This window comes from Scyliorhinus torazame, chromosome 14 (genome assembly GCF_047496885.1).
Source record: "Scyliorhinus torazame isolate Kashiwa2021f chromosome 14, sScyTor2.1, whole genome shotgun sequence".
NCBI lineage: Eukaryota > Metazoa > Chordata > Chondrichthyes > Carcharhiniformes > Scyliorhinidae > Scyliorhinus > Scyliorhinus torazame.
This window is the reverse complement of record NC_092720.1, coordinates 91572047-91598574: the sequence shown is the minus strand read 5'-3', so window position 1 is coordinate 91598574 and position 26528 is coordinate 91572047.

Here is a 26528-nt window from a genome sequence, read left to right as displayed (position 1 = left end):
CGATGGTGGTGAGATTTCACCGGTTTACGGACAGAGAGAGGGTCCTGAAATGGGCCAAGAGGGAACGGAGCAGCAAGTGGGACAATGCAGAGATTAGAATATACCCGGATTGGAGCGCGGAGGTCGCTAAGCGGAGAGCGGGTTTAAACCGGGCCAAAGCGGTGCTGCATCGGAAAGGAGTAAAATTTGGAATGTTGCAGCCAGCGCGACTATGGGTTACACATAATGGCCAACACCACTACTTTGAAACGCCTGAAGAGGCGTGGACCTTTATACTAACTGAAAAGCTGGACTCTAATTGAGGGTTTGTGTGGGAGGGGGGTGTTTGAGGGTTGAAGTATGATGGTTGTTGTACATAGGGGGTCAATCACGCACAGGGAATGTTTTCTGGGCTGGGGGAGAGAGACAAGGTCACGACAGGAGGCGCCATGGGGGGCGGGGCAGGCTTTGGAAAGCGCGGGGTTTTCTTTACCGCGCGTGGCAAGAAAGGCGGGAAGGGGAACGAAGGAATGTATATTGATTGGGAGATTCCCACACGGGGGGGTCAAAGGGATGGCGGGGGAAGCCGGGGTCAGCAGGTGTCAGCTGACTTACGGGAGGGATATGGGGGGAGCAAAAAAGCTAGACGGGGATCTAGCGAGGGGGAGGGGAGGGAGGGAAGGGGGGGAGAGGAGGGAGGGGGGGCAAGGGGGGGAAAGGGTTGCTGTTGCACTGGCCAAAAGAGAACGGGACACAGAAGAGGTGGCTGGGACGGGGGTCCCCCGGTTGGGGGACTGAAGAGGGAGGGAGACGCGGACAAGGGACTGGTCCAGAAAAGGAGATGGCTAGTCGGCGGGGGGGTGGGGGGGGGTGAGAGTCCCTCCAATCCGGCTGATAACGTGGAACGTGAGGGGCCTGAACGGGCCGGTGAAGAGGGCCCGAGTGTTCGCGCACTTAAAGGGACTGAAGGCAGACGTGGTCATGCTCCAAGAGACACACCTGAAGGTGGCGGACCAGATCAGGTTAAGAAAGGGATGGGTAGGACAGGTATTTCACTCGGGATTAGACGCAAAAAATAGAGGGGTGGCAATTCTGGTGGGAAAGCGGGTGTCATTTGAGGCCAAGACTATCGTAGCGGATAATGGAGGGAGATATGTGATGGTGAGTGGTAGGTTGCAAGGGACGTGGGTGGTGTTGGTAAATGTATACGCCCAGAACTGGGATGATGCTGGATTCATGAAGCGTATGTTGGGGCGCATTCCGGACCTGGAGGTAGGAGGACTGATAATGGGAGGGGACTTTAATACAGTGCTGGGCCCAGCACTGGACCGCTCCAGATCAAGGACGGGAAGGAGGCCGGCGGCGGCCAAGGTGCTCAGGGGTTTTATGGATCAGATGGGGGGAGTGGACCTATGGAGGTTTGCAAGACCGCAGGCCAGGGAATTTTATTTTTTCTCCCACGTACATAAGGTTTACTCCCGGATAGATTTCTTTGTTCTGGGTAGGGCGCTTATTCCGAGAGTGGAGGGGACGGAGTATTCGGCCATAGCCGTGTCGGACCATGCCCCGCACTGGGTGGAAATGGGGCTGGGAGAGGAGAGGGACCAACGCCCGCTGTGGCGGTTGGACGTAGGACTGCTGGCTGATGAGGTGGTGTGTGGGAAGGTGAGGGGGTGCATTGAAAGGTACTTGGAGGCCAACGACAACGGGGAGGTGCGAGTGGGGGTGGTATGGGAGGCATTGAAGGCGGTGGTCAGGGGAGAGCTGATCTCCATTAGGGCTCATAGGGAGAAGACAGAGGGCATGGAAAGGGAGAGGTTAGTGGGGGGGGATCTTGCAAGTGGACAGGAGATACGCAGAGGCCCCGGAGGAAAGAGTACTCAGGGAACGGCGACGGCTCCAGACGGAGTTTGACCTACTGACCACGGGCAAGGCGGAGGCACAATGGAGGAAGGCGACCTATGAGTATGGGGAAAAGGCTAGTCGGATGCTGGCGCACCAGCTCCGTAAGAGGGCGGCAGCGAGGGAAATAGGGGGAATCAAAGATGGAAGGGGAGTCACGGTTCGAAGTGCCACGAAAATAAATAAGGTATTCAAGGCCTTCTATGAAGAGCTGTACAGGTCCCAGCCCCCGGGGGGGAAGGGGGGATGAGGCGATTTCTGGACCAGCTGGGGTTCCCGACGGTGGAGGAGCTGGTTTGGGGGCACCAATTGGGTTGGAGGAGCTGAGCAAGGGTTTGGGGAGCATGCAGGCGGGGAAGGCCCCGGGGCCGGACGGGTTCCCGGTGGAGTTCTATAGAAAATATGTGGACCTGCTGGTTCCGCTGCTAGTGAAGACCTTTAACGAGGCAAGGGAGGAGGGAACCCTGCCCCAGACAATGTCGGAGGCGACAATCTCCTTGATTCTTAAGCGAGACAAGGATCCACTGCAATGTGGATCGTACAGGCCGATATCGCTCCTCAATGTGGACGCTAAGCTATTGGCAAAAGTGCTGGCCACAAGGATTGAGGACTGTGTCCCGGGGGTGATTCATGAGGACCAGACGGGATTTGTAAAGGGCAGGCAGTTAAATACCAATGTGCGGCGGCTCTTAAACGTGATAATGGTGACATCGGAGGAGGGAGAGGCGGAGATAGTGGCAGCTATGGACGCGGAAAAAGCCTTTGACCGAGTAGAGTGGGAGTACCTCTAGGAGGTATTGCGCAGGTTTGGGTTCGGGGGAGGGTTTATTAGATGGGTTAAGCTCCTTTATAGCGCCCCGGTGGCGAGTGTAGTGACGAACCGGCGGAGGTCGGAGTACTTTCGGCTGTACCGAGGGACGAGGCAGGGGTGCCCCCTGTCCCCCCTGTTGTTTGCATTGGCGATCGAACCCTTGGCCATATCACTTAGGGAGTCTAAGAAATGGAGGGGGATAGTCCGCGGGGGAGAGGAGCATCGGGTATCGCTATATGCGGGTGACCTGCTGCTATACGTGGCGGACCCAATGGAGGGGATGGTGGAGGTCATGCAGACTCTGAAGGAGTTTGGGGAGTTCTGGGGCTACAAGCTTAATGTAGGGAAGAGTGAGCTTTTTGTATTACAGGCAGGGGACCAAGAAAGAGGGATAGGGGAAGTTACCGCTGAGGAGGGCGGAGAGGAGTTTTCGGTATCTGGGGATACAGGTGGCCAGAAGTTGGGGGGGCCCTACATAAATTGAATTTGACGAGGTTGGTGGAGCAAATGGAGGAGGATTTTAAAAGATGGGACATGCTCCCGCTCTCGCTGGCGAGAGTCGGTCAAAATGGTGGTCCTTCCGAGGTTTTTGTTCGTGTTTCAGTGCCTCCCCATCGTGATCACCAAGGGCTTTTTCAAGAAAGTAGGTAGGAGTATTATGGGGTATGTGTGGGCAAGTAAGACCACCGAGGGTTAGAAGAGGGTTCTTGGAACGCAACAGGGACCGAGGAGCTACTGGGCAGCAAACGTGGCGATGATCCGCAAATGGGTCATGGAGGGAGAGGGGGCGGCATGGAAGAGGATGGAGATGGCATCCTGTAAAGGAACGAGCCTGGGAGCGTTGGTAACGGCACCGCTGCCGCTCTCGCCGACAAAACACACCACAAGCCCGGTGGTGGCGGCAACGCTAAGGATCTGGGGCCAGTGGAGAAGGCATAGGGGTGCAATGTGAGCATCGGGTGGTCCCCGATCAGGGGTAACCACCGGTTTGTCCCGGGGAAGATGGACGGGGGGTTCCAAGGCTGGCATCGAGCGGGGATTAGAAGAATGGGGGACCTGTTCATTGACGGGACATTTGCGAGCCTAGGGGCACTGGAGGAAAAATTTGAGTTACCCCCGGGAAACGCATTTAGATATATGCAGGTGAGGGCTTTTGCGAGGCAACACGTGAGGGAATTTCCGTTGCTCCCTGCACAAGAAGTTCAAGATAGGGTGATCTCGGGGGTATGGGTTGGGGAGGGAAAGGTGTCGGAAATATACCAAGAGATGAAAGCAGAGGGGGAAGCGCTAGTAGAAGAATTGAAAGGTAAATGGGAGGAGGAGCTGGGGGAGGAGATTGATGAAGGGCTATGGGCTGATGCCCTGGGCAGGGTTAATACCTCCTCCTCGTGTGCCAGGCTCAGTCTGATACAATTTAAGGTGGTTCACAGAGCGCATTTGACGAGGGCGAGGCTGAGTAGGTTCTTTGGAGTAGAGGATAGATGTGAAATATGTTCAGGGAGCCCGGCGAACCATGTCCATATGTTTTGGTCATGCCCGGCATTGGAGGGGTTCTGGAGAGGAGTGGCGGGAGTAATATCTCAGGTGGTGAAAGTCCGGGTCAAGCCAAGCTGGTGGCTAGCAATATTTGGAGTAGTGGACGAGCCGGGAGTACAGGAGGTGAAAGAGGCCAGAATTCTGGCCTTTGCGTCCCTAGTAGCCCGGCGAAGGGTCTTGCTATTGTGGAAGGAGGCGAAGCCCCCTAGCCTGGAGGCCTGGATAAATGACATGGCGGGGTTCATAAAATTGGAGAGAATTAAGTTCGCTTTGAGAGGGTCTGCACAAGGGTTCTACAGGCGGTGGCAACCGTTCCTAGAATACCTAGCGGAGCGTTAGAGGAAGGCCGGTCAGCAGCAGCAGCAACCCTGGGGGGGGGGGGGGGGGGGGGGGAAACGAGAGATTGCTGGAGGGGACGGATGAGCGGGGGATAACATGGAGGGTGGGGGAAACTGGCACGAATGGGCGAGAGCCAGTGTATAAAGCTATGTAAATATACCATCTTGCCATGTATATATCTTGCTCAGGGAGAATTAGCGTTATTTTGTTACGGGGGGGGGGGGGGGGTTATTATTTGTAAGGGGAAAAAAAATTTGTGTTGTTAAAAAACCTTAATAAAAATATTATATTAAAAAAAAAGAATGTCCAATTCACCTAACAGCACGTCTTTCGGGACTTGTGGGAAGAAACCGGAGCAACCGGAGGAAACCCACACAGACACAGGGAGAATGTGCAGACTCCGCACAGACAGTGACCCAAGCCAGGAATCGAACGTGGAACCCTGGAGCTGTGAAGCAACAGTGCTACCCACTGTGCTACCGTGCCACCCTGGTGTGCTACCATGTAGATTATTGTGCAACCATACACACAATTGCCACTCATGCTGTCAGCCATTCACACAATCACTCAAAACCACCTCTACTGGGTCAGAAATGTCATTTGTGCGCCTGACCCCAGATCCCCTAAGTAACTGTTCCATCCAGGTCTCGGTTGCAGCAGGAGACTCCCTGGAGGACGATGGAAATGCTTTCTGGATGTGCTCAAAGTATCCCTGAAAAAAATCAAACATTTCCACCAACTCATCCCTGGTCGGTGACTGACCAAAATGGAACAAGTTTCTTTAGGAAGGCATCAAACACATTGGGAGACATAATCGTGAGCATGCCACAAACCTCCAATCACTTTGTCTGCTCATCCCTTCAAGCACGATCTGTGCTGCATGTGACAGTCTGCAGATTGCACATCACACTTATATCAGACATTTAAGAACCCATCAAACTAGAGTCATTCTGAGGAAATACCTAAGAAGCATTCCCATACCACTGTTTTTAGTAATTACTTTCTGCATACAGATTTTTCTCTTTGATGTGCCAGTGGGAATGTTAGACGTGGGGATGCAAAATCTGAGACCGAGTTGGAACACAGAATATGTATCAGGTTCATTGCCTGTTTCTTCAAATGATTGATGGATTCACATATTATTTGGCAAGTTCCTCTGAATCACAACATTGTTGGATGCCTGTCAAAAAAGTACAGCTTCAAACTGACTTCCCATCTTCAGAGCACAGATTCTTAAAACTGTGTATCACTGGTTTTCCAAGTGACAACGAAGATTTCATTTGATTAGCCACTTATTAAAAAAAGCTATGTTTATTAAGGTTTTATCTTTTAGAGAACAGCACAACAAAATTACAAAAGAATACATTGCCATGGTCAAGGGAAAAAAAGGGTTCAGCATCCATGAGTACAAAGAGAGACAGGAGAACATCACACCGAGCTCGATACAATCATTAAACATAACTAGATACTTATACAGCCCCACCAAAGACTGGGGGTGAAACAGGATGAGGGCACGAAAAACATGGTAAAAAATAGTGCACACCCTCTGTAGCCATCTGGGTTGGCCACTTACAACTAGGTACAGAGAAACTCGCAAAGCCTGGCGGGTAAAATGGACAAGCCAAGACTCAGGCAGGCTCAGAGCCTGAAATGCATATTTGCAAACAAAAGTCCAGACGGTATCGAAACTCCGACCAATTAGCATTTTAATGGGGCTGATTAGCATTTGATGGACCATCTTCACCAAGACAAAGGACTGGTACTTGAGCGACCGGTACAGTCCCAGACATTTCGGCTCCACTCCCTGTTCAAGGGAAGCGTAAACAACGGGGTCAGTGACCGCTTGGGACACGCCCAGCCATCCAGATCCCCGCCCACTTATTGGTTAGGAATCGAACCGAGTGATCAGAGATCACCCAATTAGTGGGGCCCAAACTGAAGGACCGCCCGAAAGAGCGCGCAAATCCCCAAGTATAAGAAGAAGAGTTCGCCACATGTTCGTCCTCTCTTGGTCCTGGTACCCCGGTCACGGCCATCGCCAAGTGCAGCAACACCAGAAGCAAGTCCAAGTTCAACGCCCGCTACCAGACGGATGAGCCAAGCTGAGCAGCAGTTACTCCTTCGAACCTGATAGATCCAGAATCGAACAGCGGCCACTGTTTCTCTGACCTAAGCCGGGTGCCCGAAGTTAAGTGCAGGTTGTCTGAGTCGATAGGTGTAGTTAACTAGTAGTGTTTATGTTGCATGACTAATTGTGTGTAAATAAAGTACCCTTGACCTTGAACTAACTAACTGGTGTTTGGCTCTTTGATCGATAGCCGGTTGAACCTTGTGGTGGTATCATTTGATACCTGGCGACTCTAAGCATCAGAATATAGATAACATAGAAAGAAGGGCAAACTCACTGATTGCCATAATTGGAACAGAGCCACAGAAAGGACAGAGTAAAAGAGTAAAAGAAGAAAACGCGACACCTCCCATGTCACGCAAGTCCGCAACCACCATGAGAAATCAGGATAACTTTTTGTGCCATGTTCAAGTGCGCACCAAAGTACATCTCCTTGAATCTAGAAGCAGCAAAGGCACCAACTCCCCACCGCAGACTTCTCTCCTCGGACACCAGGCCTATCTGCACCCATGTAGGAGCCAAGGTCCGATTCATCATACCAACCCTTACAAAAAACAAAAGAAAATGCGCCAAGGATTATGATCAGACCTTCGGGGTCTCCCAAGAAAGGAAAAGAAGGAAGAGCTAGAACTGCCAGAATTAACCCACAGGATAATAAGGAATCGGGACCCAACACAGGCCCGCCAATCACACACCAATGAAGAGGAGAACAAACCTCACAACTGAACAAAAAGGCATCCCACCCCCAATCGGACTACAGGATATCTACCAAAGCACAGGACCCAGCTCATCCCCAGGCCCCTGTGCATCTGAGAAGCAAAACCCAACCTCTCAAGATGTCCCTAATATTGCTTTCAAGAAGGGCCATTCCAAGCTCTCAGGGGCATCAAGATACCAGCCACAGCACTGCACTGGCAATACTCAACACATCCCGACACACAGGAAACTAAACCCGGGGACCACCAGCACACCCCAAAACCTGCACCCCCAGCTGAACTTAAACCTCTCCCACCCCATCCGGGGTAATGCACCATCCCCACTTGTACTGAGTGGATAATTGCTCCAGCTCCAGACAGGAGGGCAACATCCTGAGAAGAAAAATAATCGTTGGATACCCCAAAACTGGGCACCTTGGCAGGGAGGGCCGATTCTCTCCTCCCCAGTACAAAGGGGGTCCTCTCCCAAACCACCTGGCCAGACCAGGGTCAGAAAAAGACCCTGCTCACCCAGATGAAGAGAAAAAGAGAAGGAACCCTCTAAGGGAGGGACACCCAAACTAACTCAGAGTGACTGAGTTATTCAAATTTTCACAAAATATCAACAACAAAATACAAGAAAAGAACAACCCCCCCCCCCCCGCCCCCGTATACATAAATAATAAATTAACAGCCTTCATCAACACAAAGGCAAATATACACGCCCACTCAAGAAAAACAAACCAATCCCCCCGAGCCCCCCCCCCCCCCCCCCCCCCCCCCCCCCCCCGCCAATCCCCGGGCTACTGCTGCTGCTGACCATCTTCTAATGCTCTGCCAGGAAGTCGCCTGTTGCCACCGCCTGAAGAACCCTTGCACCGATCCCCTTAAGGCAAATTTCACCCTCTCCAATTTAATAAACCCCGCCATATCGCTGCTCCAGGATTCCACGCTTGGGGGCCTCGTATCTTTCCACTGAAGGAGAATCCTTCGCCGGGTTACCAGGGACGCAAAGACCAGAATATCGGCTTCTTTCGCCTCCTGCTCTCCCGGCTCCTCTGCCACCCCAAATATTGCGAGCCCCCAGCCCAGCTTGACCCTGGAACCTACCACCCTCGACACCATCCTCGCTACACCCTTCCAAATGTCCTCCAGCGCTGGGCACGCCCAGAACATGTGGGTGTGGTTTGCTGAGATCCCTGAGCACCTAACACACCTGTCCTCGCACCCAAAGAACCGGCTTATCCTTGCCCCGGTCATGTGAGCCCTATGCAGCACCTTAAATTGTATGAGGCTGAGCCTCACGCAAGAGGAGGAAGAGTTCACTCTCCCCAGGGCAACCGCCCACGTCCCTTCATCAATCTCCTCACCCAGCTCCTCCTCCCACTTATCCCTTAGCTCCTCCACCGAGGCCTCCTACTCCTCCTGCATCACCTGATACGTTGCCGAGATCCTCCCCTCTCCAACCTACACCCCCGACAGCACCCTGTCCTGCACCCTGCGTGGCGGCAACAGTGGGAACTCCACCACTTGCTGCCGAACAAACGCCCTTACCTGCATATGTCTGAAGGTGTTCCCCGGGGGAGCCCAAACCTCTCCTCCAACTCACCCAGGCTCACGAACTTCCCGTCCACAAACAGGTCCCCCATCCTTCTAATACCTGCCCTGTGCCAGCTCAGGAACACTCCGTCCATCATTCCCAGGACAAACCGGTGGTTCCCCTGTATCGGGGACCACACCAAAGCCCCCACCTCCCCCCTGGCCTTAGGGATCAGGATGGGGAGGCACTGGAGCAGGAACAAAAATCTCGGGAGCACCGTCATTTTGCACCCCACCCACCAGGGAGAGTGGCAGCACGTCCCACCTCTTAAACTCCTCCTCCATTTGCTCCACCAGTCTCGTGCAGGGCCCCCCAACTCCTAGCCACCTGGACCGCCAGGTACCTGAAACTCCTCTCCGCCCTTTTTAGTGGGAGCTCACCAATCCCCCTCTCCTGGTCCCCTGGGTGAACAACGAACAACTCGCTCTTCCCCATATTGAGCTTGTACCGGGAGAAATCCCCAAACTCCCTGAGAATCCTCATCACCTCCGGCATTCCCCCCACCGGGGCGACACCCGAACCTTTTTCAGCACCTCCCACAGGTACCCCCTCTCTACCCTATCAAAGGCCTTCCGCGCATCCATCGCCGCCACTATCTCCGCCTCCCCTTCCACCGCCGGCATCATTATAACATTCAAGAGCCTCCGTACAATCGTATTCAGCTGTCTCCCTTTCACGAACCCCGTCTGATCCTCGTGAATGACCTGCGGCACGCAGTCCTCTATCCTCGTGGCTAAAACCTTCGCCAACAACTTTGCATCTACATTTAGGAGTGAGATCGGCCTGTATGACCCACATTGTAGGGGATCCTTGTCCCGCTTCAGGATCAAGGAGATCAGCGCCCGAGACATCGTCGGGGGCAAAGCCCCTCCTTCCCTTGCCTCGTTAAAGGTCCTTACCAACAGAGGGCCCAGCAGGTCTGCATATTTCTTATAAAATTCGACTGGAAACCCATCTGGACCCGGTCCCGCCTGCATGCTTCCTATCCCTTTGACCAACTCCTCCAATCCAACCAACGCCCCCAGCCCCGTCACCTGCCCCTCCTCCACTCTCGGGAATCTCAACCGGTCCAGAAAGCGACCCAACCCTCCCTCCTCCAGTGGGGGCTCGGACCGATATAGTTCCTCACAGAAGTCCCTGAAGACCCCATTGATACCCACCCCACTTCGCACCATGCTCCCTCCCCCATCCTTAACTCCCCCGATCTCCCTAGCTGCCTCTCGCTTCCGAAGCTGGTGCGCCAGCATCCGGCTCGCCTTTTCTCCATATTCATATACCGCCCCCTGCGCCTTCCTCCACTGCACCTCCGCCTTCCTGGTGGTCAACAGATCGAATTTAGTCTGGAGGCTGCACCGCTCCCTAAGCAATCCATCCTCCGGGACCTCCGCGTACCTCCTGTCCACCCTCACCATCTCCCCCACCAGCCTCTCCCTCGCTCTCTTCTCCCTCCTCTCCTTATGGGCCCTAATGGAGATCAGCTCTCCCCAGACCACCGCCTTCAGTGCCTCACAGACCACCCCAACTTGGACCACCCCATTGTCATTAGCCTCCAGGTACCTTTCTATGCACCCTCGGACCCGCCCGCTCACCTCCTCGTCCGCCAGCAACCCCACCTCTAAGCGCCACAGCAGGCGCTGGTCCCTCTCCTCCCCCAGCTCGAGGTCTACCCAATGCGGAGCGTGATCAGAAATGGCTATCGCCGAGTACTCAGTATCTTCCACTCTCGGAATCAGCGCCCTGCTCATAACAAAGAAGTCAATCCGGGAATAGGCCTTGTGGACATGGGAGAAGAATGAGAATTCCCTGGCCCCTGGCCTCGCAAACCTCCATGGGTCCACCCCTCCCATATGGTCCATGAACCCCCTCACACCTTGGCCGCCGCCGGCCTCCTACCCGTCCTAGACCTGGAGCGATCTAGTGCCGGGTCCAGCACCGTATTGAAATCCCCCCCCATTATCAGGCCCCCTGTCTCCAGGTCCGGAATCCGGCCCAACATACGCTGCATGAAGCCCGCATCGTCCCAATTCGGGGCATTATACATTGACCAACACCACCCTCTCCCCCTGCAGCTTGCCACTTACCATCACATACCTACCCCCATTGTCTGCCACGATGCTCGACGCCTCGAACGGCACTCTCTTCCCCACCAAGATCGCCACCCCCCGATCTTTTGCATCTAACCCCGAATGAAATACCTGGCCTACCCACCCCTTTCTCAACCTTACCTGATCCACCACCCTCAGGTGCGTCTCCTGAAGCATGGCCACATCTGCCTTCAGCCCCTTCAGGTGCGCGAACACCCAGGCCCGTTTGACCGGCCCGTTCAGTCCCCTTATGTTCCAGGATATCAGTACGATCAGGGGGCTACCTGCCCCCGCCGACTCGCCATATCCCCTCCTCGGCCAGCCACGTTCCCGCACCCCCCGCACGGCCCATTCCCCACAGCGGCAGACCCCCGCCCAACTTCCTCTACCGACTCCAGCTCCCCCTTGGCTATTCCAGCAGCAACCCGGTTCCCCCCCCCCCCCCCCCAAGCTAGGTCCCCCCTAGCTGCATTGCTCCCCCCATTGCACTCCCGTAAGTCAGCCGACTCCTGCTGACCAAGGCCACTCCCGCCACTCCCTCGACCCCTCCCATTGTGGAAATTCCCCTTCCCCCATTGCCCACAGCAGGCTTTCACCCTCCCCCTTCCACTCCCAGCACGGGAAAAAGCCCGTGCTTCCCAGCTCTGGCCCCGCCCCCTTCAGCCCTTAGCGCGGGAAAAAGCCCGCGCTTTCCACTCGCCCGGCCCCGCCTCCTCTGGCACAGATGCCTTTTCAGGCCCGGTCCCCTGCCCCCAACTCAGGCCTCACCACCCCCCCCCCCCCCCGCGGGGCCCCATCCCCCCTGCCGGCCATCAACCCCCCAAGCCGTTTACCTGCCCCCCTCTACGAGCCCACCTGGCGGACCCAACCGAAACAGTGCCCAACTAACCCCCGAAAAAACAAAGAACCAACCATGAACAAAGAACCCTACCCCAAAATACAACACAACAATCCGCAACCATCCCTTCACCGCGGTCCCCGCCCCTGACTCTCAGTCCGAGTCCAATTTTTTGGCCTGGACAAAGGCCTCCTCCGGGGACTCAAAATAATGATGTCGGTCCTTGTAGGTGACCCACAGACGCGCCGGATGCAGAATGCCGAACTTCACCCCCCTCCTGTGCAGCACCGCCTTCGCCCGATTGTATCCGGCCCTCTTCTTCGCCACCTCCACGCTCCAATCTTGGTATATCCGGACCTCCGCGTTCTCCCACCTGCTGCTCCGCTCCTTCTTGGCCCACCTTAGCACGCACTCCCGATCAGCAAACCGGTGGAACCGCACCAGCACCGCCCACGGCGGCTCGTTGGGCCTGGACCTCCTCGCCAGCACTCTGTGGGCCCCCACCAGCTCCAGGGGTCCCTGGAAGGACACCGCTCCCATCAGCGAATTCAGCATGGTGACCACGTAGGCCCCCACATCCGACCCCTCCAATCCCTCCGGGAGGCCCAGGATCCGCAGATTCTTCCGCCTCGACCGGTTCTCTATCTCCTCGAACATCTCCTGCCACTTTTTATGGAGCGCCTCATGCGCCTCCACCTTCACCGCTAGGCCTAGGATCTCATCTTCGTTCTCAGAGACCTTTTGCTGGACCTCCCGGATCGCCGCCCCTAGGGCCATCTGGGTCTCCAGCAGCTTATCGATTGACGCCTTCATCGGCTCCAGCAGATCTTTCAGCTCCCTAAAGCAGCGCTGAAGAAACTCCTGCTGCTCCTACGCCTACTGCATCCACGCTGCCTGGTCTCCACCCGCCGCCATCTTGGTCTTCCTCCCTCGCACCTTCTTTTGCTTCACTGCCACTTTTTTGATCGCCCCACTCCTGGTCCAAGCCATACACTATTGGGGGAATGTTGCTATCTCCTTCCCACACTGGGAAATGTCGAGCAAGCGCCGTTACGGGCTCTAAAAAGAGGCCAAAAGTCAGTTTCTAGCGGGAGCTGCCGAACGTGCGACTTAGCTCTGCATAGCCGCAACCGGAAGCCACATTAACCATTTCCACCTCAACACACACCATTACTGAATCCTTTCAGTCTAAAACCCCAAAAGAGGAATAAAGAGAGGCCCAAGCAGTAAAAAAAAACTCAACCTCAAGAGTCAGAAGGAACCCAGTCCTCCCAAAATCTGTCCACGTCATCGAAGGACTAAGGTGCAGATTACGACACTCAAGTAATAGAGAAAAAAAATCCCTACGCGGATTAGCTCTTACTGGTGGATTATCCTCAATCTCAATGAGGACTGAACTCATCCTACCAACCCCAACCTTCCACCCTTCACCCCGCTCCGGCTCCACTCACCTTCCTTATAAACAAGTTAGGGGGTGATAAAAATAAATACTCCCTTCCCCTAACTACAAGAATTCTAAGTCATAATAATGCACAAGGCACCATCAGTTCCATCATGCTATCTCTCCGATGCCCAGGCGGTCCACAGTATAGACCACGGCTGGAGGAATGAACCGACCCACTCGGCTACCTCCAACCCCTCAAGTAAAGCATTGAAAGTAGGAAGATATAGGACCAGTGATTGGCTGGTCCAGCCGGCTGACCCCTTGCCTCGAAGACTGGATACACTGTGGTATATCGAAGCTGATGCACCCAGCATCCAAAGCATGGTAGCCAATCTTCAAACTCACTTGGGAACTCGCCTTCCACCTCGCACCAAGCATCAGGTTCATGGACACACCTTGCCCGACTCCCCACCTCCCGAGTCCGTCAGGATAAACAATATACAATGTATCAGGATCCTGGCGACACAGAGGTGGGCCTTTACCAAGGAAAGTGCTCCTTCAAGTGCAAGAACTCTCTCATGTGCCTCCACCATTCTCCTAAAAGGCATCACTCAATTCTTCAAAGTGAACTCTAACGACCTGCACCACAGAGCTGAGATTCTCATAAAATACAGCACTTTAAATGACGGCCATCATCTGGATGCACACAGCACTGCCAACGTGGAAGCCCACCCAGCAGGCGCCACCTCATTGCAAGTTTGACCCCAGTCCAATCCGACTGCCATGGACAAATGAAGATTTTTCCGATTTATCTCAACTCTTCTTCGCAAAATATCAATTGTGTCTTCCAAGGACACAGTGCAAGCCATGTAACCCAAGAAAAGGCAAATATGAAATGTGAGCCAGGATAAAATAAAAGATTAAAAGATAAGGAGAGCCAGAGGTTGCGAAAACACAACTGCTCCCGCACTCATATCATGTGAACCCTTGTTTAGCCATTTTGAATTGTTCAACTGCCTTTTTTCTGGCTTGTTTTTCTGTATGGATATTCTACAGTTCACTGCTGACCTTTTCTTTATCTCTGTCACCATCTCAGAACACTAAATGGAAAGCAGCCTTGCTGCATAGACTGGGCATTCCTCTGGGAATTCCGCTTATTCACAGGAAGTTAGAGGATAAAGAGGAGTTCTACAGGCATGAGTAGAAGCATGTTCCTTCAACAGTGCTGAAGCTGGGCAGTCCCTCAACATGCCTTGAAACTTAACTGGGACATACCACAAGCTGCAATGAGCTCATTGAAGCCCCACATCAGGGTACTGTCCAGAAAATTTCCCCATGATACTGGATCAATTGGTAATGGAACCCTGGATCCCTATGGTATTAACTAGTCATTCCTGAGAGGAACAACAGCTGCATGTAAGACCTTTGTTCAGGGAGATTGTAGCAATAACCATTGCAGATTATGCTGGAGGTACGTTTTGCGGCAGAGAGAGCTACATTTCTGCAATTACACAGATGTGAGTACTTTCACCCTTGGTTTATTGGCCACATTCACCTCTGAATAAGAGGGTTGTGAATTTAAGCCATGAGTACAAAATCTAGGTTGACATTTCGGTGCATTGGTGAGAGAATGCTACCACTATTTCAGCTGTAACATTACACTAAGGCTGCAGCTGCCCTTTAAGATGGATGAAAAAGACTCCATGGGAGTATTGGAAGAGCAAACAAATTGGCCTGGCCAATATTTAGCCTTTGATTAATATCACCCAAAGCAAATTGACATGGCTATTTGTGGGACATTGCTGTGTGAAAATTGACTGTTGTTTAACATTATGACTGGGTGTATGCTTGCTGTCTATTTATGTATGGATTGCACATGAGCCATGTGGTCAGTGGATAGCAATTCTCATCCAGTAGATATCCTTAGATTTGTTGTGGCGTCTCAGATCCAGATGACGAAGGCATCATAACTACTGCAAGGACACCAAGTATTTGCCTGCCTGACTTGCTGTGTATGGTCACACACTAATTGGACATTGAGGGAGTAGAATCCTTCTTGTTGCGATACATTTCAGAGTTAACATGTGTCCACAAAATGTTGCATGCATTCAAAGGCACACTGCAGCGTGGAGAGACCTACAATCTCCACCTGCTTCTCCCTGGCAGAGAGAATAAATTGTATTCAAGACACCTTGTAGAAAGGTGGATGGTGAACTTGGAGATGGTGAAATTTACCCAATCAAAAGAGTAGTTACTGAGAGGGTGGCAAAAAAGCAAGGGGTTGCACGATAAATGGCAGGGTACTGAAAAATGTAGAGGAAAAGAAGGGCCTTGGAATGCAGATTCTAAAGATACCAGGCTGGTAGATAAGATGGCTAAGCAGGTGGATTAGATGATTAGCTGTGGGACAGAACATAAAAGCAGGAGGTTATGCTAGAACTGTATAAAACATTATAGTCATAGCTACAGCACTAGTCATCACATTACAGGAGGGATGTAATTGCATCTGGGAGGGTCAGCTGCCAAGCCCATAAGGATATTGGCTACCGTGGTTTATGCTTTGCAAAGTTTTCCTGTGGTTTGCCATTGCCTGATGCAGTATAGCTGGCCACATTTACTATTGGAAGGATTTGGCTATGTTACGAACACATTTTCCACAGCCATCAAGTCCTGAAGTGGGTCTTGAACACCGAGTTTCTCTCCCAGAATTAGGGACACTGCCACTGTGCCGCAAAACTTCCACTACAGAGGAAGTTTACAAGGATGTTGCTTAACTAGAGAATTTCAGCTATGAGGAAAGATTGAATAGGCTGAGGTTGTTTTACTTGGATCAGAGTAGGTGGAGGGGAGATATAATTGAGTTGTATAAAATTCTGAAGGGCCTAGTTTGAGTGGATTGGAAGGATCTAATGCTCTTAGCATGAGGTCAGTAACCGGGGGCATACATTTAATGTAATTGGCAGAAGGATTAAAGGGGAGATGAGATAAATGGCGCAAATCAGCGGCCTCGTTATACCCGACTTGGTGTCAAGATAATGCCTCTCGCAAGATTTTCACCACTCAAAATGCCTCGTGAGATTCAATGGAAACTTGCGAGACATCAGGATCCGGTTCTCGCACTTATTGGCATGATCCAGATCTGCATATTTAAATGAGTCATTAAGTTCATTTAAATATGTGTTCGCAGGATTCTCTCCATGCCCGGGACGTAACAGTTGCACCTGGGAGGCCATGCCAATGTGGCGTTTAGTACTAGTTTCCACAAATGTGGATCAGTTGTAATGTCACCTGGGGAGTTGGGGCTTACCAAGTGGAGGAGGGTGAGGGGGTGTTCCTGGCAGCCATACCAGGTGGGAGATGAGGCTGAAAGAGGGTGGGGAAAGATCAGGGCAGCCAGACAAAGTGGTGCACGATCTGCAAGGTGCCTTTCCTGCTGGCCTTACCAGCAGGATTTGACTCAAGTGCGGCCTTGACAGAGAGAAACCCCCAGACGCCAAAAAAAAAGTGAAGTGCCGTTGAATAGCAGGGTGTTACTTGGCGCTGCAGCAGAGAAACACCCTCTTAAACGTGCCCAAAACTGGACATAAATTTTTTTCCTGTTTAATCGTGCCCAAAATCTTTTTACCTAGCGAGTGGTGCGGGTTTGGAGCTCATTGCTTTAAAAGGTAGTAGAGGCAAGAGGAGTGGTCACATTTAAAAAATACCAGGATATGTACTTGAAGTATTGCAACCTATCGGACTTCAGACCAAGTGGCACATGAGTGCGGCCTCAACCGGGACCTGGGGTTCATGTCGCATTACATTCATCCCCCACCATCTGGCCTGCGAAATCCTACCAACTGCCCTGGCTTGACACAATTCACACCTCTTTAACCTGGCGTTACCCCATCTCTGGATCTGTAAAGATTTAATCACCTGCTAATGCTCACATTCCAAGCATTGTCTGGCATCTTTGAATCTGTCTATATATATGTTTCTGGAACATACCTGTTCATTCACCTAAGGAGCAATGCTCCGAAAGCTAGTGACATCGAAACAAACCTGTTGGACTTTAACCTGGTGTTGTAAGACTTCTTACTGTGCCCACCCCAGTCCAACGCCGGCATGTCCACATCATGGCTAACATTTATTCACTCCACCATTCGCGCTCAGTAGCAACACTGTGTACCGTCCACAAGATGCATTTCAAACCCCTCTACATCAGTTAGAAGGACAATGGCAGCAAGTGCATGGGAACACCACCGTCGACAAATGCCCTTCCAAGTCACACACCATCCTGACATGGAAATATGTCACTATTCCTTCACTGCCACTGGGTGAATTTAAGCAATGACACCCTTTACTAATGTCTCCTTATAAACGTAATCTTAAAACTCCCTCCTGATATCTGGTTCACGCTCATTACCTTGAGATAAATATACAGAGTAAAATTTGACAAATATATCACTATTGTGAACATATTTATGTTGATATTGATATGAAAGTCAAAACTAAACTGCATTAAGCAAATTATCAGATTTTATGAATATTCTGATGACCTTGCTCCCAGATTGCTTCTACTTTCTGGTTTCTCATCAGGGAATTTTCTATGTGGGTATGTTGATTCCCCTTTTAATCCTTGCTATCCCTTTGTTTCAAATGGGTGGCACAGTGGTTAGCACTGCTGCCTCACAGCTCCAGGGACCTGGGTTTGATTCCCGCCCTGGGTGACTGTTTGTGAGGGGGTTGCACTTTCTCCCTCTGTCTGCGTGCTCTAGTTTCCTCCCACAGTCCAAAGATGTACAGGTTAGGTTGATTGGCCATGGTAACTTGCCCCTTAGAGTCCAAGGATGTGTAGGTTAGGTGGGGTTATGGGAATAGGGTGAAGATGGGCCTAGGTAGGGTGCTTTTCCAGAGGGCTGGTGCAGACCTGATGGGGCAAATGGCCTCCTTCTGCACTCTAGGGATTCTATACAAACTGTGTAGATGAGTAAGGAGATACAAGATGAAGAGACTATGCAAGAGTGAGACCTAGACAGAGTATATAGTTGGGAATTTGATGCATATAGGAATTTCAAAAACTATATATTTTTATTAGTTTTAGAATTTTTTACACGTAGCACAAACAAAAAAAAATCAGAGCACAACTTGTACAATACAGAACAGGTATTACTGAAAACGTAAGATCAAGCGGAGCAGGAAAAATTCAGGACATTGGACTGCAAGAACTAGTTGCCTCCAGTTGTCTCAGAAAATGGGGAGGAGAAAGAGAATAATGCCAAATAAATAAGATAGATTAATATCTCAGGCTGCACACCTTTATGTAGAGCAAGATCAAGACTTACAATATGGCTCATGGGACTTCCGTTGCATAGACCAGGGTTTTTCAAACTATGGGTCGCGACCTGAGGGTCGTGGAGCGGTCAGACGCAGCGTTCCCGATCGTGGGAGAAGCACCCAAAGTTTTAAAATTGAGAATGCCGACCGTAACCAGCATTTAAATCGAGAATGCTGGCCGCAACCGACTTATAAATGGAAGGATGCAGTCTTCCAGCTAGAGGTGGCAGCAGAGAGCAGGTCACGCGCCCGGCACGTACACTGATGTCTGTGGTTTGGTGCAAAATCACGGAGGAGAGATTCCTCCATTTTCTAGCTGCCAGCAAGCAGGGCAACGTGCCTGTGAAGAACTGAAGATGGATCATTTTGTTGTCAGGAAGAGAGGGCCAGAGACACAAAGAAGCCAGGATCTCACAACTGATTCTGCTAGAGAGATCTGCCCAGGAGCGTCCACAGCAGGACAAAGCAGTGTTAGTGTGAGCTGTATCCAGAGCTCCAGGGTCTCTGGTGAACAGCCAACTGAGAAAAAAACTGAAATCGGGAATAAAAAGCATAAAAGTGATTTATTGAGGTAGGGCTTTTCTAATTGTGCCAATGCACATCAGAATGCAAAGCCCATGTGTGTTATATGCAGGGAAGTACTGGCAAATGAGAGTTTAAAACCCTCAAAACTGCAAAGGCATTTGAAGAATCAGCATGGCAAGTTTGAGGACAAATCTCTTGATTTTTTCAAAGGATGCAGTAAGAACTTAAATAATCAGCTGAAATCTTTAGCAAAAATGTAACATTGAATGACAAAGCACAATTAATCTCTTACATGGTAGCTTACCATGAAGCGAAAGAGAAAATGCCCCATATCTTAGTGGAGAGATTAATTCTCACTGCAGCATTAGAGACGACCCGTACAGTTCTTGATAAAGAGATAAGCTGAAAAAATTAAATGCATCCCACTTAGTAATAAGACAGTGACTTGCCAAATTTATGGGCTGGTTTAGCACAGTGGGCTTAACAGCTGGCTTGTAATGCAGGACAAGGCCAGCAGCGTGGGTTCAATTCCCGTACCAGCCTCCCCGAACAGGCGCAGGAATGTGGCGACTAGGGGCTTTTCACAGTAACTTCATAGAAGCTTATTTGTGACAATAAGCGATTAATCTTCTTATTCTATTCTATTGCTGCGAAGTTAGAAGCCCAGCTTATTTCTCACTTAAAGTCAGCACCAAAATTCTCAGCATAACTGGATGAAAGTACAGGGCTGGGATTCTCCGAGCCCGTGCTGGGTCGGAGAATCACCGGGGGGGGGGGGTTGCGGGAATCCCGCCACAGCGCTCCGACAATTTTCTGGTGACCAGAGAATTGGCGCCAATTGCGCCTACGCAGTCGCTGCAGCGCAGGTCGGGGGCAGCCGAAATAGGCCCCCGCAGCGATTCTGCACACGCGACAGGCCGAACTCCCGCCGAGTCCCGCCGGCGTAGTTCAGACCTGGATCCTGGAACCTCAGCCGATGTGGACGTCCTGGCGGAGGGGCGGGGGTATCTGACTCTGGGAGGGGGCGTCCATGGGGTCCAGGCCCATGATCAGGGGCTTCCGATTGGCAGGTGGCCGCGATCTGGAGGGGACCTACCTCCTGACGCGCGGGCCCGCTGTTCAGTCGCCGACATGTTGCTCCTCGCCGGTGCAGAGACGGTAATCACGTGCATGCGCCAGTGCGGAGATGGCCGTGGCGCGCATGTGCGGACAGGCGCCGGCCGTGTATGACCAGCTTTTGGCACCGGACCAGTGTCATGTGAGAGTACCTTTAAGAAATGGGTGTTTATAAATGGGTATGTATATAAATATTCGTAGTGAGAGTACCTTTAAGAAATGGGTGTTTATTACTGCAGCGATGTCAGAGACTGGGTGGAGCTGGGCTGTCTGTCAGCTTTTTACTTTCATTTTCGAGCAGGCTGCAGGGTGTGTTTTAGTTTAGTTTTCAGAGCTGGATAGCTGCAGTCACAGCCAGAAGGTGTATGAATCTCCCTGTGTAATCTAAAGACTGTAAATCGATCCTGGTGATTTAAAACTAATAACAGTAGTGACGTTAACCTAATGTGCTTCTGGTAAAAGGTGTTTTAAGTCTTATAGATGTTAAAAGGAAAGCTTAAAGGATTACTTAGTGTTGTATTCTTTGGGGGTTGTATTTGAATTGATGGTTGCTAAGATGTTCACCGTATATTTTAAAAAGGTTAACTTGAGTTCATAGAATAAACATTGTTTTGCTTTAAAAAATACTTTTCCATTTCTGCTGTACCATACCTGTAGAGTGGGCCATGTGCTCCCCATACCACAATCTATTAAAAGTTGTGGGTCAGGTGAACTCCATGATACACTTTGGGATTGTCTAAACCCTGGCCCATAACAAACTGGGGCGCCGTCCGGGATAAATGTCTAATTATTGGAATGGCTTTGTGAACTTAAAGACAGTGAGGGGTGAGCATATTGTGGGTGCTTTTCAGGTGTGGTATTTTAGTTTAAGTAGGGAGTGTGTTGTGAACAATGGCTCTATCAGAGGCTCTGAGGTTTTTGGGGGTGGAGACGGTCACATGCAGTACCTTACGGACAGAGACTAAAAGCAGACTGTTAGATTTGGCAAAAACATTGCAGTTAACATTACATGACAAAATGCGAAAAGCTGAGGTCATTATGGCGGTGGCGAAGCATTTAAAGTTGCCTGACATACAGTTTGACTCATTGGAAATGGCAAAAATTCAGTTACAACTTAAACAAATGGAACATGAGAAAGAATTAAAGCAGCTTGAATACGAAAGAGATAGAGAGGAAAAAGAAAAGGAGAGAGAAGAAAGGAGAAAATAAAGAATAGCACTGGAAGAACAAAAAGAAAGAGAAAGGGAGATACAGATCAGGGAAAAAGATAAAGAGAGAGTTTGAACTTCAGAAAATGACCATGAAACATGACAGTCAGTTAAAATTGGCAGACGTAAAGAGAAACGTACAGTTGGATGATAGTGATGAGGATAGTGAGAAAGAGCGTCATAGTCGAAGGCTTGGTGGGGATCTATTTAAGTATGTCCAAGCATTGCCTAGGTTTGACGAGAAGGAGGTAGAAGCCTTTTTCATTTCATTTGAGAAGGTGGCTAAACAAATGAAATGGCCACAGGACATGTGGGTATTACTGATTCAAACTAAGCTGGTAAGTAGAGCTAATGAAGTGTTTGCATCACTACTGTAGGAGGTATCTGGGACGTATGAGGAGGTGAAAAAATCCATCTTAGGTGCATATGAACTAGTGCCTGAAGCCTACAGACAAAGGTTTAGAAATTTAAGGAAAGAATTTGGTCAAAATTACATGGAGTTTGAAAGGATCAAACAGAGTAATTTTGATAGGTTGACAAGGGCTTTGAAAATAGACAAAACGTATGAAGCTCTCAGAGAAATTAGGCTTTTGGAGGAATTTAAAAATTCAATTCCGGATGTAGTGAGAACTCATGTGGAAGAGCAGAGGGTTAAAACTGCGAGATTAGCAGCAGAAATGGCAGATGATTATGAATTAGTTCATAAATCAAAGTTTTGTTTCCAACATCAGTTTCAGCCTGTGAGGGATAGAAACTGGGGACATGAGAAATACTCAAGTGGTAAAGGTAAAGGTGATCTGATGGGAGATAATATGGAGAGTGGACCTCAGATTAAAAAAGAAATCCAGGCGGGTGGAAAAGAAATGAAAAATGTCAAATGTTTTCACTGTAATAAAATAGGCCATGCAAAGTCACAGTGTTGGTGGTTGAAGAAAAGCACTGGGAAGGCTGATGTGGTAAAACAGGATAAGACAGTAGGGTTTGTTAAAGTGGTAAAGGAAAGACCAAGTGAAGCGAAGGAGGTGCAAAAGATTGTACAGCCTGATCAAGAGGTGATTGATAAGACGGTGCCAGATCTCTAAAGAATTTACTTGTGTGGGTAAAGTTTACTCATGTGTATCAGGAAGAGCAGGTAAAGAAGTCACAATTTTAAGAGATACGGGAGCTAGTCAATCTTTAATGGTAAGAGATGAGGAGTTATGTAGTTTGGAAAGAATGTTGCCAGAAAAGGTGGTAATATGTGAAATTCAGGGTGAGAGGAGTAGTGTTCCATTATATAAGGTAAGTTTGGAAAGTCCAGTGAAGAGTGGTGAAGTGGTAGTAGGAGTAATAGAGAAAGTAACTTGTCCAGGAATACAGTTTATCTTGGGAAATGATATAGCTGGATTGCAGGTGGGAGTGATGCCTACTGTGGTTGATAAGCCAGTGGAAAATCAGACAACTGAAGCGTTGAAGGACAAATATCCTGGGATTTTTCCGGATTGTGTAGTAACAAGGTTGCAAAGTCACAGGTTAAGACAAGAGGAGAAATCAAAGAGTGAAGATGAAGTTGAAGTGCAATTATCAGAAACGATTTTTGATCAGATGGTTGAAAAAGAACAAGCACAGGTGGAGGATGAGACGGATATTTTTAGTTCAGGAAAATTGGCAGTTACAACAGAAAGATATAGAAATAAAACAGATGTATCCAAAAGCATACACAGAAGAGGTATCTGTATACCAGAGTGTTATTACCGTAAAAGTGATGTCTTGATGAGTAAATGGAGACCTTTACATATGCAGGCGGATGAAAAGTGAGCAGAAGTTCATCAAGTAGTATTGCCAGTAGGGTATAGAAAGGAGGTGTTGCGAGTTGCACATGAGGTACCAGTGGGAGGTCATTTGGAAATAAAGAAAACTCCAGCTAAAATCCAGAAACATTTTTATTGGCCTGGACTACATAAAGATGTAATTCAATTTTGTCAATCATGTCACACATGTCGAGTGATAGGGAAACCTCAAGCAGTGATAAAACCAGCACACTTAATACCCATTCCAGCATTTGAGGAACCTTTTACAAGGGTTCTAATTGATTCCGTAGGACCGCTTCCTAAAATGAAAAGTGAGAATCAATATCTTCTGACTCTAATGGATGTGTCTACTAGGTTTCCAGAGGCCATTCCAGTACGTAATATTACAGCTAAAAAGATTGTGGAGGAGTTACTTAAATTCTTTATTAGATATGGACGACCCACAGAAATACTATCGAATCAAGGATCAAATTTTACCTCAAGGTTATTCAAAGAAATTATGGATAGCTTAGGAATAAAACAATTTAAATCAACTGCATATCATCCAGAATCGCAGGGAGAGTTAGAAAGGTGGCATCAGACATTAAAGCCAATGTTCAGGGCTTATTGTCACAATTATCCAGAGGATTGGGATAAAGGAATTCCATTCGTACTGTTTGCAATTAGGGATGCACCTAATGAGTCAACTAAATTCAGTCCTTTTGAACTAATTTTTGGTCATGAGGTAAGAGGACCACTTAAATTGATTAAGGAAAAATTGGTGAGTGAGAAATCGGAAATTACATTATTGGATTACGTGTCAAATTTTAGGGAACTATTAAATAGAGCAGGTGAATTGGTTAGACAACATTTAAAAGTTGCATAAAATGTGATGAAACGGGTAGCGAACAAGAAATCCAGTGTTCGTAGTTTTGCCATTGGAGATAAAGTTTTAGTGTTGTTACCAGTGGTAGGTGAATCTTTAAAAACTAGGTTTTGTGGACCTTATCAGATTGAAAGGAAATTAAGTGAGGTGAATTATGTGGTAAGAATGCCAGATAGAAGGAAAACTCACCGAGTGTGTCATGTGAATATGCTTAAAAGGTACTTTGAAAGGGAAGGAGAGAAAAAGGAGGAGGTTTTAATGATTCTAACTCAAAGTGACGAACCAAATCCAGATGACTGTGAATTTGACTTACCTCAAATTAAATTGGAAAACGAGGATGTTCTTAAAAATTGGGGTAAATTGTTGAGGTACCTTCCAGAGGAAAAACAAACTGACCTGAAAGAGTTATTGATATCACATTGGCAAGTTTGTGGAGATAAATTGGGAAGTACTAAAATGGCTATACATGATGTAGATGTGGGAAATGCTGTTCCAATCAAACAACATCCATACAGACTTAACCCTTTAAAATTGGCACAGGTTAATAAAGACATTGAAAGTATGCTTAAAAATGGCATAAATGAAGTGGGTTGCAGCCAATGGAGCTCACCCATAGTGATGGTACCAAAACCAGACGGTACCCAAAGGTTGTGTGTGGACTATAGAAAGGTTAATGCAGTTACAAGAATGGACTCTTATCCTATCCCACGTTTGGAGGATTGCATTGGGAAAGTGGGAGAATCAGCTTTTATTTCCATACTGGATTTACTTAAAGGTTACTGGCAGGTACCTTTATCCGAAATGGCGTAGGAGATTTCGGCTTTCGTGACTCCAGATGGTATATACCAATTCAAAATTATGCCATTTGGCATGAAAAACGCCCCAGCCACATTTCAACGGTTAACTAACAAAGTTGTTTCAGGATGACCCAATTGTGCGGTATACATCGGCGATCTGGTAATTTTCAGCCAGACATGGACAGAACATTTAAAACATCTGATGGAGTTATTTGATCGACTTCTGGAGGCGGGTTTGGTGATAAATCTAGCCAAAAGTGAATTTGGAAAAGCCCAAGTCACTTTCCTTGAGAAGTTTTCAATACCCTCGAGACAAAGGGAAATAATGCGATTTCTTGGCATGAGTGGATTTGATCGAACATTTGTGCAAAGGTTTTGTAGCGTGATTGCTCCACTGATGGACTTGCTGAAGAAGCATAAAAAATTTCAGTGGACAGCGGAATTTCAACAGGTATTTGACTGCCTAAAAGCTGTGATAACCAATGCTCCTGTGTTGGAGAATTACAAGGGACTCTGTGATAAGATTGAACAAAAGTATCTGACTTTAAAGAGAAATGCCGAGGTGTAGAGAAATGGACGGATCGTGCAGAGACCTTCTTGTTCAAAGAGACTGTCAATCAAGAAGAATTCCAGTTGGAGGAAGAAGAATTTTTTAAAAATGGACTATATTATTATATTTGTTTGCATGTGTTGTTTTTTGAAACGAAAAAGTATATTTACTGTGAGCATTTCTTAAAGGATAGTGAAAAGGTGAAAAATGAAACCATCTTGAAGTTATAGTTTATTTTTTTTCTTGGGGGAGATGTCATGTGAGAGTACCTTTAAGAAATGGGTGTTTATAAATGGGTATGTATGTAAATATCTGGAGTGAGAGTACCTTTAAGAAATGGGTGTTTACTACTGCAGTGATGTCAGAGAGTCGGTGGAGCTGGGCTGTCTGTCAGCTTTTTACTTTCGTTTCTGAGCAGCCTTCAGGGTGTGTTTTAGTTTTGTTTTCAGAGCTGGATAGTTGCAGTCACAGCCAGAAAGTGCATGAATCTCTCTCTGTAATCTAAAGATTGTAAATCAATCCTGGTGATTTAAAACTAATAATTGTAGTGACTGTAACCTGCTGTCCTTCTGGTAAAAGGTGTTTTAAGTCTTATGGATGTTAAAAGGAAAGCTTAAAGGATTACTTAGTGTTGTATTCTTTGGGGGTTGTATTTGAATTAATGGCTGCTAAGATGTTCACTGTATGTTTTAAAAAGGTTAACTTGAGTTCATAGAATAAACATTGTTTTGCTTTAAAAAATACTTTTCCATTTCTGCTGTACCATACCTGTAGAGTGGGCCGTGTGGTCCCCATACCACAATCTATTAAAAGTTGTGGGTCAGGTGAACTCCATGATACACTTTGGGGTTCTCTAAACCCTGGCCATAACACTAGTGCACAGCATTCCGGCACCGTTCTAGCCCCTGAAGGGGAGAATTACTGGGCCTTGTAGCCCGTTGACGCCGGCATTGCTCACGCCAGTTTTGACGCCGGCGTCAACATTTGGCCGCAATATCGGTGAATCCCGGCCCAGATGTTTCAGATTGTGCAACCTTGCTAGTTTATGTGAGGCATGTTTGGCAC